This window comes from Dermacentor variabilis, chromosome 2 (assembly GCF_050947875.1).
Source record: "Dermacentor variabilis isolate Ectoservices chromosome 2, ASM5094787v1, whole genome shotgun sequence".
Classification (NCBI taxonomy): Eukaryota; Metazoa; Arthropoda; class Arachnida; order Ixodida; family Ixodidae; genus Dermacentor; species Dermacentor variabilis.
In genome coordinates, this window is record NC_134569.1 from 46,472,800 (window position 1) to 46,486,192 (window position 13,393).

A 13,393-nucleotide genomic window follows, 5' to 3' on the forward strand; every position below is an offset into this window, starting at 1 on the left:
TGCACAACCACATGCTGTGTTCCATCATTTAGGATAATAACAAGTTCAAGACATTTCGTAAATAACGTTGTGCTGAAAATTTCGTGTTTCACACAAGATAGACTAACTTCAGCCACGCATCTACACTATCTTCAAAACTACTTTCACTTTCCCTTCTAGAGTGACATACACAAGTTATTCATAAAGCTAGTATGGGCTAATTAACTAATCAATAAGAAAAAACATGCATTTAGCGGCCTCGATCACAAACGTTGCAGGCTTGTGTCATATGGCAGAACACAAGCTCGCACAGGAGTTCTTGATACGACCTCAGGTTAAAACTTCCTGTCGTCGATTTCCAACGGTAATGAACATTGACCCAGATTGTGAAAAATTTCACCGTGTTGTGACTTGCGATGTCAATAAACTATACGGGCGAAATTTTAAGCAAACAAATGTGCCAGTACGGCGTACTTCTCGCGTTTCTTTTAAGTACCTTCAAGTAAAATTGTAGACACTTTTCGCAGCGTAACATCTGGCCGCAGCAAGATCTCCACACACAAGAACACAAGGTTCGTTTATAGTTTGTTTATACTTTAAAGTGAGAGAGTTGTAGCGCAACATTCCTGACAGATATAAGCTACGGAAAGAAAAAAAAAAATCGCGTCCTCGGTGGCACATTCTCGAGACACGAGCCAGCGGATCCGAGCAATTTATCGGTTGTTCGAAGAACGTGAGACCGAATGGAAGCCCGCTCCATTAGTAAAGGGCCACAACACCGTGGCCCGCAGTAAAGGCACACGCGAACAGGAGGAGGGCCTCGAATCTTCGATTCCAAGTGACCACACAGTCGCGCGCCGACGATTATTGCACGAGCTTGTTTTTCCCGCAGCATTCGGAACGCGTCACGTTCAGGCAGCGTTCCAAGAAGAGCGAACGTGAACGGGGCGATACGTGGTTGCGCGCTAACTTGCCACGCTTATGCGCTGACGGTGGCAGTCCGTGTCCCGCAAGATGCGATCACATAGAAAAGTAGGGGGGGAAAAAAAGTGGGAGTGACGACCGATCGCACGCCCTCGGCCAGGCATTCCCCGACCGCGGGGATCGTGCGGAACGGTCGCCAGGAACCACAGGGCACGCGGACAGGCGACGAATTCGAATGTCAAGCGGTTCGCGGCCAGAAACGTCAAACACGTCAGCGAAACGCCGCGCACACAGTCGCTGCCCAAGAGCCGCAAGTGTCAAGGGGGGGTTCTCTCTCGTCGTGGCCTGAAAACAGCTGACGCCGTCCGCGGCGGCTATGTTCGACACACCGAAATGTCACACACAATGATCGGGCAGAGCTGCGAATACCAATTTGGGAGCGACAACACGCTGGCCATATCTAATCGGGAAAGAGGGGATAAAAGAGAAAGAAAAACGTTACCTCATACTTGTGGGAAACATTCATCGCCGAGAGGCATATTGACACTCCGTCTGGAACTTTGTCGGCATCTGGCACGGGTGAAAACACGCCAGACAAACGTCGGAAGTGATTCTACGCCGGAACAATCGGCTCGGAAGCGAATTCCAAAGCCCCCAACACAAATGTGGGCCGAAATATCACGGCGCGACCGCAGTAGCACTTTGACGTGTACGCTGCCTGGATACGAAACTAACTCATGACGTCAACGTTCTTTTTCTTTTTCTTTGTCCCGCGTTTTGGCATTCCGCTAGTGGTAAATTTCGTTCTTCTCCGGAATTTTCTTCGCGGCAAGAGCTCAATTTTCTGATTCCCGTTCAAATTTGACCTTTTTATTTGCCGGAAAAGTCGAGAAATGCGCGCCGCACTGCGAACGTGTAAATAAAAAAGTAAGAAAGAACCAAACAGAGCTAGTGAAGGCAAACCACGACCAAGGCATCCCTGACATCACTGCGGGGTCAGAGAACTGAAAACCGGAACCTACGTGGCGCGCATGAGGGCGGTCCGAGGATGGCAGCTGAGATGTCACAAAACATTCCCAGTCACCTGCTTTTTGGGGCACTCGGATTTCAAGTCACACGCGCTTTCGAAGCTTCAGCGAGGAATGTAGCTCACGTAAATGGCATATATATATAATCGTTACGAACGGGACAATTACGCGACTTGCGACTTTAAACGTGGAGCAGAAATATTGTTTTCAGTGCACACAAGAATCGGCACGTTATACAAGCCCTCCTCGATATCGTCAACGCCTTCGCAACGTATACGCTTTCTTTTTTCTTAATACGATTACAGAATTTGTATCAACAGTGCTCGAGGCATTGCATCCCGTTATGAAATGCTCCTTCAGAATGCACTATATTTCTTGCGGTCGACATCCTGTAGAAAGTCGGACTAAAAACAACAACGCTAGGTTTTGATTAAGATTATCCACAGTGAGGCACGTCGGTGAGCCTCCACGCGTTGGAGCCCCTCCCACATTCCTCACTTCGGCGCGAAATTTGAATCGCAACTTTTCGTACACGGATAGCACGGATGCTAGATAGGAAAGGAAAAGCTACAGTATAATATAAGGTGGGCTAGTCGAGCATAGCTAGTATCGTCAAAATACATCTAACCCTCCCTGTTGTGTAACGTGCAATAGCTAGGAAGATTACCCCAAAGTACAAAGCGATGCAAAGGCAGACAACCTGTAGCTGCCGGCGATAACTGAAATGCGGCACGTGATCAGTGTGAGTGTTACATGACGCTAATAAAACACGCTAAAGAACTCTTACTTAAAATCCATGCGGTTAGCTGAACTGGAAGTGCGCAGCGAAAAGCGATCTCAGCGATATAGTACTTTCAAACAGCCAAACAGAACCGGTTTAACCTGTAACACGGGCATAAGTGTATATCCACCGAGGGGGCAGGGGGCAAAGTAGGTCGTTTGCGCCCACATAGGCACGATTTCTTTATTTCGTATCCCCTGCTTGGACAGCTAAGATTGTCTTTCGGGCCTCGCCGCAACTTTGCTGTAACAGATTATGTTCGGCCGGCCGCACTAAGCAGTTTACTTTGCGGTTTGAGCCGCCTGCCGGACATGCCTTGCAAGCCTGCATTGCTGAGAAAGCTGACGCTGGCTGCTCCAAAACACGTTTAACCTAACGTCCCTTGCATCATCCCGTGTTTGTTGGGGCCGTCTAACTTAACCATCGTGGAAAACAATTTTTTTTAATAATTTACCGGCATTTAATCAGTGTTGTCAGTTTATGACTCTTGTTGCTAGAAATTTTTGTCTGTTTGCGACAACGTTTTCAATTAAGCAACCAGTGACTTTTAGCGACTTGAATGAACGAATGAACATTTGGCGATATTTTAACGACAGTCAGTGATGGATGGATGGATGGATGGATGGATGGATGGATGGATGGATGTTATGAGTGTCGCCTTTGGAACGGGGCGGTGAGTTGCGCTACCAAGTTCTTGCTATTATACTGCCCAATGTCCTACCTAGGCTAAAAAAAAAAAAAAAAACACACGATGAATTCTCATAACCAAATTTTCTGACCCCCTATTGCGAACTTTGTTTTTGTACGACTCCGTTTTTTGTCGCTTCCCTACTTTTCTTGCACCAGTCCTCCAATCGCCTCTTACTAATCTCTATTGCTGACGTGTTTACTCTTCCACTGCTCTTGCTGAACCCAAAGGGTTCAAGGAGGCCAGTGGTGCCTAAATCGACAGCTGGGCAGATATCTTCACAATGCCTCCCTGACTTTCCGCTTGACGTTCTTTGTTGCTCACCCCACAGGGCGTATACTTGCTGGTAAGCTTCCTAGTTCTTTTCCACCACTGTGAGTCAATGTTTTTTCCCTGCCAGCCCATTTACTTTCTTCCATACTCCTCAGTCGTTCTACATAATCAATTTTACTGTGAGCTTCCCTCACTTCCAAAATAGTCCAGCCATGTCACCCTGCACAGCTTAATAATATTTGGGGTTTTACGTGCCAAAACCACTTTCTGATTATGAGGCACGCCGTAGTGGAGGACTCCGGAAATTTTGACCACCTGGGGTTCTTTAACGTGCACCTAAATCTAAGCACACGGGTGTTTTCGCATTTCGCCCCCATCGAAATGCGGCCGCCGTGGCCGGGATTCGATCCCGCGACCTCGTGCTCAGCAGCCCAACACCATAGCCACTGAGCAACCACGGCGGGTCACCCTGCACAGCTTCATTTGTAGTCTTCCCGTGAGAGCCCAATACGAGGCGTCCCACTGACCTTTGTTTGCCATCGAGTCCCGATTAAATTACGGGGTTTTACGTGCCAAAACCACTTTCATTTTGAGGCACGCCGTAGTGGAGGACTCCGGAAATTTCGACCCCTGGGGTTCTTTAACGTGCACCTGAATCTAAGTACACGGGTGTTTTCACATTTCGCCCCCATCAATATCCGGCCGCCGTGGGCGTCCTGATTGTACCCCTGATTTCAAGCGAACAACCGCATTTCCAAAAGTAAGTCCTGAATCCATTACACCTTTCCACATACCCCGGAGCGCCTCGTACCTATTGTACCCCCACAGCGCTCTGTGCTTCGTTATGACTGCATTTCTCTTCCCCTTTACTGTTTCCCTTTACTCGATGGATGGATGTTATGAGAGTCGCATTTGGAGCGCGGCGGTGGGTCGCGCCACATAGCTGTTGCTATTATACTGCCTAATGTCCTACCTAGGTTAAAAAAAAAAAACGCTATGAACTCCCACAACCAAATTCTCTGATCCTCCATTACGAACTTTGCTTTCGTACGTCTCCGTTCTTTGTCGTTTCCCTACTTTTCTTGCACCAATCCTCCAATCGCCTCTTACTAATCTCTATTGCGGACATGTTTACTTTTCCACTGCTCTCGCTGAACCCAAGGGCTTCAAGGAGGCCAATGGTGCCTAAATCGACCGCTGGACAGGAGTCTTCACATTCTAATAAAACATGCTCCATCGTTTCCCTAGCTTTACCGCAGCCAAGCACATGCTTCTTCCTTCTTGTATCTCGCTTTATAGGTGCGTTTTCTAAGGCATCCTGATTTCGCTTCGAAAAGTAATGCGCTTCCCTTTGAGTTATCATAAATTGTTTCTTTCCTGATTTCGTTTTTTCCTCTTAAGTAGTTACTCATGGAAAGTTTCACTTCCATTGCCACCACCCATGAGATTTCAGCCTCTCTGACTTTCCGCTTGACGTTCTTCGTTGCTGTGTTGCCCACCCTACAGGCCGCATACTTGTTGGTAAGCTTCCCAGTTCTTTTCCTTCACTGTGAATCAATGTTTTTCCTGTACAGATACCTCAACACTCTCTCTGCCCCATTTACTTTCTTCTGTATTCCTCAGTCGTTCTTCAAGATCAATTTTACTGCGAGCCTCCCCCACTTCAAAACTAGTCCAGCTCATATCACCCTGCACAGCTTCGTTTGTAGTCTTCCCGTGAGCACCCAATGCGAGGCGTACCACTCAGCTTTGTTTGCCGTCGAGTCCTGATTTTACCCTTGATTTCAAGGGAACAACCGCATTTCCAAAAGTAAGTCCTGGAACTATTACACCTTTCCACATAACCCGGAGCACCTCGTACCTATTGTACCCCTATAGCGCTCTGTGCTTCATTATGGCTGCATTTCTCTTCCCCTTTAATCAATCAAAGCTGACACACAGCGCCCCCTTACGCACAAAGGCATCACGGATATTTGTCTCAATGAGGACAAGGTGGCCTGTTGTGGAGCTACATTTTCTGAAACGGCACTGTAAAGGATCTAGTGTTTTATTGCTTTCAAGAAAATGGATCAGGCATCGGTTATTCATCTTCTGAAAGAGTTTGCATAAGCAACTTTTGAGCGCTGTATACCTATAACTGCTGGCCGAAGTCGGGTCCTTGCCCTCTTTGAGAATAGGAATTATTATTGCCTCTTTCCAGGCAGCCGGGATGTAGCCACCACAGAATATGGAGTTAAAAAGCGACACAAGTGTTTTGTGGGTTTCAGGGTTTAAGTATTTGATCATGTCATAAACCGTTAGGTCGGTTCCTGGAGCCGAATCATTGCAGCAGTTCAGAGAAGCCTAAAACTCCGCCATGTTGAATGGATGATTGTATGGGTCAGTCTGTGTGCTTTTTCGATCCAGAAGCAGTCGTTACGCTTGTAGTTGATATCTTATGAAGGTCTCGGAGATTTGGGAAGGAGTATAAATATATTTGAAGTGCACACCTAGAGTACCAGCTTGTTCTTAGAGTGCATCCCTGTTCATTTACCAAAGGTAGATAGAGGTTGAGTTTGCTGGGCTTATCATTTTTAATTCAATTTTAGTTTTAAAAAAAGCAACCTAAGGTCATAAATTATTGATTTGATTGCAGACACTATGCTAGCCCCTCTCTTAATTTATAGCCATTGGCTCCTTTTCGAAGCTTGCACAATGGAGCCAATAACCATAAAAAAAAAAGAAGAAAATCCTATACCGATCGGGCTCCGTGATTGACGGTGAATCAGAGTACCACAGCCACCCTCGAGTTCCGCATTTTGCCAGAGTTCTTTCTTTAATGTTCAGGACGACGCCGGTGATTGGCACTGGCGCGATGTGCGCTGCGTAGAGTATAGTATTAATGCTGCCGTGGCCGCTTTGCGCATCCTTCAGAGCTGCAATGCGCTAATATTCAGTGGATTATTTTCGTTTTGCCGAACGGAGAGATTAATCCTGCGGTTAGGATTTTTTTTTCACTTTATTGCCCGCACGGGAAGACGTCATAGCCAAAGCGCTAGTGAGAGCAGCGCATTGCTGAAATTTGAGTTGTAAGGAGCCGAGATCGCCACATGATCTGCCCCACAAGCCAGCGCGTAACCGGTTAAGTGATTCGTTCGATATCCTCTATATACGCAAATGCCTAAATGCTCGTATGCTGAAGCGGTCCGGGAGGAACGCACGGCTGGCGAAGACGCTATAGGTGTCAAGGAGGAGTCGTGAACGCGCATGACATATCGCGCACGTGACAGATCTACAGAACATACCGAGAAACAAGTTAGAGGATGCGCACTTGAAGACGTGCGTGCACATGTACATCGCAGATATGATCGTCAGAGGAAATGAGGTCGTTGTCGAAGCATCGGAGGCGAGTGGATGGTTCAGGGATGAGCGCGGTAATCACACATCGTGGTATGGTGTTGGCGATGGAGAGAACGTCCGCGATAACTGCGGCGACCGAAACACCGACTGCAACACGAAGTCGCAGCACATGCATTGAAGGCGAAAACATGCAGTGAGGGGGTGTCTTGACGACGAGTCCCCGAGATGCGCTTTTCTTTAACGGCGCAATAGGACAGTTAAGACGTCAAATATTCTGAAGCTAAACTTTCTTCGCGAGCCCTCCCGTACTTTCCTGACCGTGGCTGCTGACTGAGTGCTGCTGCTGCCTCGCCGAATAGCTCACAAAGAATTACGGCAGAATATATCTCACGATGACTGTCACCGGTAACGAGATTAGCATTCAAGCAACGTAACGAAACCCGTAGAACTGAAGTCATGTTTTTTTAATGCGTTAAAAAAAAAAATGTCTGAAGTGTCAGCAGCCGGTCACGTGGCAGACGCAGAGAGGAGATGGAAGAGCTTGGAAGGAGCGTGTATATATAGGGCGTCCCAACTATAACGCCTTAAGATTTAAAAATATGCAAATGCCACGTAGCTGCAGGGCAGAACAAAGGTAATGTTTGCCGTCACTTGGAGACAGAGCATATTTTTGCATGCCGGCTAATTACATAATTAGGCTTAATCAACTTCTGAAATATTACAGTTGGACGAAAAGTGTCAAAAAGAAAATTGTACAGCAACACGAAGAACTCCCGATACAGCTTTCTGTTGCTCAGTACATGCTACCTGAAGTTTTCCGAGCGTGGAAGCCCGCGAGTACACGCAAAGTGCTTTGAGCGGCCAGTCACACGGCAAATTTGCGTGTGCGGCAGTCGCTCGTCAAGGTCTCCCATGATCATGACAACGACTGTACGACGAAAATGCAGTGATGACGATGGAATGAGGTCGATGGAACCACAAAGGCGGTATGACGGCGACGGCATGACTTCGACAGATGACGGAGAAGGAATGACGTCGATGGAACAACAAAGGTGGCATGACGATGACGGCAAGAAGACAACGAGATGACAATTCTGAAATGATACCGATGTCACAACAACGCCGTCTTGACGACGAGACCACGAGGACAAAGGGACGACTACGTGCGTACGGCGACAATCGGATGGCAAAGGCGGAATGACGATGGCGCCACAACGGATGTATGACAGTGACTGCCTAACGACAATGGCTTGACGACGGCGGCATAATCACGCTTGAAAGATGACAACGTGATTACGCTAGAATGATGACGAAGGGTTGACGTCAATGGAACGGCGGAAGCGATATGACAATTGCGACGACGGTCAATGGCATGACGGTTGTGTAGTGATGACGGCAGTAAAACGACAGCGTGACGACAAGTCACGTTGTCGAAACGTTGACAACAACTGCGGTTCTCCTTGCTGGCTCACGGTTTATCGCAGCCTATTTATCGCCACAGCGTACAATTGCGGAATCCTAACGGCGGAGGCGGCGCTCGTATTTAGTTTTTTTTTTCTTTCGCCTTATTAGTATTATCAAGTCCCCTCGGCATCCGCAGGCGTGTAGCTCCCATTCAGGAGGCCGAGAACTGTGGGGATATATTCTAGGACGATCACTTTCGGCGATACTATCGCTTTTGCGTGACGTAGTGCTCAATCAGCCAATCAGCTCGTCTGATTATTATTTTTTCTTTGCTCAGCCAGCCAGTAAGCGTGCACAGAAATTGATATCGCCGAAAGCGACCGTCCTAGAATACGTCCCCTTCATGATCTGTATCGAGTGCCACGAAGAACACGCCTCATACAGCTTTGACATTGAAGCTACAGTATTGTGAAACTGCACTATGTAAAAAACTCAGTGTCGCCCGAAAGGCGAAGCATCGATTGCGATAGAAAATTAGTAGACGGCTATACGAATTAAGGAGGGTAGTTTTTTTTTTTCGGTTGTGTAAACCTGGACACATTCGCTTACTTGTTGAATTAACAAGGATAGTGTCAGCGCGCCCAAGCAAACATGAACACATCACACTCGGGGAGAGCGGACACTCGCTGTCAAAACGCTGGTGTGGGCAAGCGCGGCAGCAGCACCGAGCGAACTGAACTTCGTGCGGTCTATCGTTTCAACGCAAGAGCGCACACATGTATGAGCGCACACAAAGGTATGAGCCGTCTACAGATCTCTACGAGATACGGCACGCGCGACCGCGCACGGCCGTTCAAAGTACGCACTTGTTGGGGAGTCGAAGAAGCCCCGCCCCCCCCCACCCTCTCACCCGCGCTGGCACCCCACTTTCCCCCATATATGGCGCGTGAGATTGAGCTGCGATCGTCAGTTCCCCTTGTGCCCGGTCTGCTATGGGTCTGCTGGGCGTCGCAATGCTCAGTTGCTGCCGGAGCACAACGCCGCCCTCCCATCCCCTCACGGCCTTTCGCGCGACGGAAGACGGCGTGTTTCCTCTCCGCTTTCTTCCTTCGCGCGCGCCAGATTGAGCCGCAGTCGCCGGCTCACCCTCCCACGTTTTCACTCGCACATACAGCACACGGCGCACGGCGACGATTTTATCGCCCTTGGACTTAATACGGAACCCCACGGCGACGCCGGCGGCAGAAATGCGCCTGGAGTGTGCATAGCTTATTTTTTAATTTAGAAAAAAAAAACCACCGTACAGGCCCTGTCGGGCATTGAGTAGGGGGGGAGGGAGTGTAACAATGAGCTGTTGAGTACAATGGAAACTCAAATAAATCTAAGACAACTTTACAGTGGCTGAACTAAAAAACAAAAGGAAGCACAGAATGCTCAATCATAGCAGCAATATAAGAGGAAGGATATTAACTAAAAAGCGCGCACAGACGTTCACGAAATATTTTGCGATCAGTTATCGAGAAGATTTCATCGGGAAGACCATTCCAGTGGGATATGGCACGAGGTACAACAGATAAATTGAAAGCGGTAGTTTTACCGAATAACTACTATCGCAATAAAAGTGCGGCTCTTGAATCAGCACTTGAGACGTTTATACCTGAGCTATGCAATAACGAGAGATAACGAAAGGCGATGCAGTTGAGAGCACCTTTGACTCACCGCCGGAAGCAGCACCGTTGGCGATAACGCGGATAACTGGTAAGTACTCAGCGGATCACAGTTCGTGCGATGCTCTGGCCGCGGAGAGACAAGAAATAGGATGAAACGGTGGTTAAAAATAGGGTCCCGTGGCCCTATTATGCAAGATTTTGTTTTTGTCGTGAATCCTTGTTTCGCGCGGCGTCCGAGAAGCGTTAGGGCCAATGATTTAATGCAAAAAGAATGGATCGCGAAAAGAACCTTTACATAATATGGCGCCTGAGCTCAGTGCGGCGTCATGAAGGGGGTTCTCGTTACATTGGTTAAACAAGGATCCATATTTTGTAACGCTCCATTTCATTTTCCATTCCTTTATGATTGCGCGGCGCGTCATGCAGCCGATCCCAGCGGCAACAGCGCGGCCACGTGAGAGTCATGTCCGAAATGGAACGATGGAATATAGCCCCAGTGGCCGCATTTTGTAACGTCCTTTTTGCTTAAACAAAAAAGGAAACTTTTAGTGAGTAAACCCGCACATTTCAGTACATATATATCGAGCTAGTTCTAGCCGTTCTCGTGAGCTGAACTCAAAGCTAGTGCAGTCTAAAAGTGTTGGCCGATATGTGCTACTGGGTATGTTCTATGGCCACTAGTCTTGTAATATATATATATATATAAGCCCAATATTACAGGCCGAGCATATCGACCACCTGGGTGGCCAGTCGAGCCATGGAAAGGGAAGGATAGGAACTTGATTGCTGAGCAGCCGGACAGTAGAATAGGCAATGGGATAGGTCTGCATAAGTAGAGGGGAAGTATACATATACCTATACATACACACACTATATATATCCACACACACATGAACAAGAAGGAAAACCTGAGCAGCCCGATTTTTTTTAGCCACGACCCTATATATAAGCCAACCGGTAATGAATCCAAGGAAATTTTAGGGGACATTGTAGTCTTTACTGGAAGTGCACAAATGATAAGCCGATGGGAGATGAAAGTGGACGAAAATACAACTTTCCGCCGGTATAAGCCGAACCCAACCACAACCACCGCGTTGGATTTCAATTGTGCTACGGCGGAAGCTGTTCCCCGTCCATGCGTTCTAGGACATTTATGTGTACTCAGTGGTAGCTAGGTTGTCTGGCACCCGGGGCCGATAGCTCTTCGTTCCGTTCCGGCGCCGATAATTCTCGTTCCCTTGGCCGGCTATTGATCATTATCTTTGTCTTCTGCATATTAATCAACCCCACTCATACTCTCTCTGTTAAGGTCCTCAACAATTTGTTTTAACCCGCCTGCAGTGTTGCTCAGTAGATCAATGTCATCTGCAAACCGAAGTTTGCGGAGATATTCGCCGTCGATTCTTACTCCCAAGCCTTCCCAGTTTAATAGCTTGAATACTTCTGCCAAGCACACAGGGAATCGAATTGGAGAGATTGTGTCTCCTTGTCTGACCCCTTTCTTTATAGGTATCTTCCTACTTTTCTAGTGTAGAATTAAAGCAGCTGTGGAGCCTTTGTATATACTTTCCAAGATATTTACGTAATCTGCATGTACTCCTTGATTACGTAATGCCTCTGACTGCTGGCATCTCGATTGAACCAAATGCCTTTTCGTAATCTATGAAAGTCATACAGAGAGGCTGATTGTACTCTGTGGATTTCTCGACCACCTGTATAATGACATGGGTGTGATCCATTGTAGAGTATTCCTTCCTGAAGCCAGCTTATTCACTTGGTTGGCTAAAATCCAGTGTTGTCTTTATTCTATTGCAAATTATCTTGATGAATATTTTATATAATACTGGGAGTAAGCTAATTGGCCTATACTTTTTCAATTCTTTAACGTATCCATTTCTGTGGATTAGGCCTTCCTAATTTGGTAGTACCTGGATCGTACATGCTCTAGCTGTGCCCGTAAAATGCGGGCTCCGACCTTCAATACAAGTCCAAGTGAGACGCCTTGCTGAAGAGCTCGGATTTCATGAACAAACTACAGGCCGTCCAGAGGGTCCGCGACGTTGCGGGGAGTCACCTCCCGCCTGTTCCGTCGTGGGCGGAGCCACCAATTTGATTGGGGAGCATTCGGTTCCCCCCAATCAAGTTCTTCAGGACACTAATAAAGTTCTTGTCACTGTCACCTGGATTAGTATAGCCCCACTCATTCACGGCATCTTTTGCCGGTGTCAGGCGTGACTCCAAGCCTGCAGATGTAGTGCAATGGATGAGGTGAAATTAAAGTTCACCATCGCCAGATTAAAAAAAAAAAAAACGATACAAGGATTCGAACTTAATCCGGCTATGGCAACTGAGTATCCGACACAGCTCAGTCAGATAATCCCGTAGGCGGCGAGGCTACCTTATCGCCGAGAAGTCCAGCCCAAAGGTCCTTACATGCCTAAGAGATCCGTTGATTTATCCGCCATCGGCGGGTTTTGCTGATCGCCGTAGGTCTCGCGTACACATGCGGCCATTGAATGCGCCTAGGTACTCGATATATATCATTTTCGGCGAATTTGAGCAGCACTTAAAAGAAACGTGTGTGAAACGAAAAGTAAGAAGAAAGGAAAAGGTTTCAGCGCTTACCGAGTAGCCCCGAGTCGCGTATCTCCCGCTTATTGTCGTGTCTGCTTGCCTCTTGCCATCTTTTGTATACATACCGAAACTTGCGCTCCCGGGTAAATACTAAGACGGGCCGCAGAACGGTTCTGGGCCTCGCGTAAAGCAGTCCACCCTGACAGTTCCTAGCTGTCTTCGACCTTTCTACAGCCTACACACACACACACACACACACACACACACAAATCATATATATATATATATATATATATATATATATATATATATATATATATATATATATATATATATATATATATATATATATATATAGCGTGTGTGCGTGTGTGTGTGGGGGGGGGGGGCTGTCCAAAGCTGTAGAAAGGTCGAAGACACCTAGGAACTGTCAGGGTCCCCAGGTATATTGCTTGAATCTGTCAATCAACAGCACCGATGATAGATGAAAAGACTTAGAGAAAAAAGAAGAAAAGAAGAAAAAATACGGCCTTATAAGGCCCGTACTTTACGTAGAATCCATTTTATTTCGCATTCTTATCATGCGTCGTACACAGCGGGCGATCCCAGCGATGACGGAAGAGGATCCGGGCCATTGATAAAAAAGACGGGAATGGAAAGCGAACCGTGCACGGATCATTAGAAAATACGGTGCAGGTCGCGCTGTCAGCCATGGATACGTTCGCATGTCATT

The 13,393-nt window shown here is 47.3% G+C and overlaps 2 protein-coding genes across 4 annotated transcripts in view; one reads left to right on the forward strand and one right to left on the reverse strand.

Moving 5' to 3' along the window:
- Positions 1–13,393, reverse strand: part of LOC142571769 (fibronectin type-III domain-containing protein 3A-like) — a 92,843-nt gene that overhangs the window by 75,844 nt on the left and 3,606 nt on the right. Inside the window, exon 1 of one of the 3 annotated variants that reach the window (XM_075680358.1) lies at positions 1,406–1,646. The exons of the other annotated variants lie outside the window; for them this stretch is intronic. The gene's annotated coding sequence lies outside the window, so the exon portion shown is untranslated. Of the gene's footprint in view, positions 1–1,405; positions 1,647–13,393 lie in introns of those variants that run through there. 3 annotated transcript variants of the gene reach the window in all.
- Positions 2,162–13,393, forward strand: part of LOC142571770 (uncharacterized) — a 33,202-nt gene continuing 21,970 nt past the window's right edge. Inside the window, exon 1 of the mRNA XM_075680361.1 lies at positions 2,162–2,202. The gene's annotated coding sequence lies outside the window, so the exon portion shown is untranslated. The remainder of the gene's footprint in view (positions 2,203–13,393) is intronic.